The 1,429-nt window shown below is 41.2% G+C and overlaps 1 non-coding gene across 1 annotated transcript; it reads right to left on the reverse strand.

The window, feature by feature from the left end:
* Positions 1-1,063: 1,063 nt before the first annotated feature.
* On the reverse strand, positions 1,064-1,137 carry trnan-guu (transfer RNA asparagine (anticodon GUU)). Its single transcript has one exon. It is a non-coding gene; the product is annotated as a tRNA-Asn (tRNA).
* Positions 1,138-1,429: the final 292 nt, after the last annotated feature.

The following is a 1,429-nucleotide window of genomic DNA, read 5'->3' on the forward strand; positions in this document are numbered from 1 at the left end:
ATGTAGTTAAACTACATCACCACTGCTGTCGACTCGTGTACGTCTGTGAATCGGTGTGAACTGTGAGTGTTCGGTCTACGTTATCCATTATTGTTATTACATTTCCACACTCGGAGCCAATCGCTCATCTCCTTATACACATTATAGACCTGTAATGACGGAGTTCTGTGGGCGTTATTTCGCAGTATTACATCAAAACCTACTTGCTGCCTTGAGGCTTTCAACAGCGTCCAAATTACACTAAAGATTATTATAATACCATCATTATGCCTCTGTAATGAACCCGTAAGCCACTTTTAATGTCTAATGACCAGAACTTAGATGGGAAGGCCAAATGCATTTACAAAAAATACTGCAAATGAGGTCGTGATCTCTGCAGCTGTGGCAGGAGAACGTTCGCGCCTTGACTTTGGCCAGAAGTAGACGACGGCGGTGGTGAGGTGCCGTATGAGGCTGCTTTATTTCTGGAGTGACATGACAAATTCCACACCACACTGCGTCCCTGACACAGTCTTATTTTGGGTGTTGATTCTGTGGTTTGACTGAAAATCTGTTACTTACATGCGGCAGTGTCTCTTAGCCTCCAGGGAAACCAAACCCCTCCAGCTGGGAGGGGCAGGGGGGTGGCAGAGGTGGCAAAAGTTTGGAGTTAAAATAGAATGGATGATGAATGTAGTTTATTGAAGGGATACAAGCAGACTGTAGTTTGAGCTGCGGTTGTTTTTTGTTGATACAAGCAGACTGTAGTTTGAGCTGCAGTTGTTTTCAGAGTTTTTACCTCCTTCAACCTCATTTAATTTTTTTTTCTAGTTTGCTTTGACGGTCATTGTTACGAAAAAATGCCTCAGGTTTGTTCATTTGAGATTAGCTGCGGTTCTAAGGGTCATGTGACTGAAGTGGACATTTACAGAATTCGCCATGAAGCTATTATATTCTCATTAGAGCATTTGTATTCAATCTATTTTTTTATAAAATTAACATGAAGAACTTTTGTTTGTTATTTGGTTAAGTTAGATAAACTTTATTGACCATATGCAGGGAAAAAATTGAACCTAAATAGATTCGTCCCTGGGTGGGCTTGAACCACCAACCTTTCGGTTAACAGCCGAACGCGCTAACCAATTGCGCCACAGAGACTTGTGTTGGACCACATTTATTAACTGTAGACCCACTATTAGCTGAGTGGGCAGCATGAAGCATTTGAAGTTATTAAAAAAAGAGCTATCATAAAATGTTAAGCATTAGAACTAATTAATTTGATTTGTTTAAACCTAGGGACTGGGGGCAGATTGAGGGCACGCACAGTACAGTCAGTGCTGACAGTTTATTTACATGTAGCCAAAAAAAGGTTTGACAAACGTGTTTTTGTTGTTAAAACGTAACTGCAGTGTTACAGCACACCGTGTCCTCAAACCGACAACCTCCACAC

Source organism: Cynoglossus semilaevis, chromosome 6, assembly GCF_000523025.1.
Source record: "Cynoglossus semilaevis isolate Cse_v1.0 chromosome 6, Cse_v1.0, whole genome shotgun sequence".
Lineage (NCBI taxonomy): Eukaryota > Metazoa > Chordata > Actinopteri > Pleuronectiformes > Cynoglossidae > Cynoglossus > Cynoglossus semilaevis.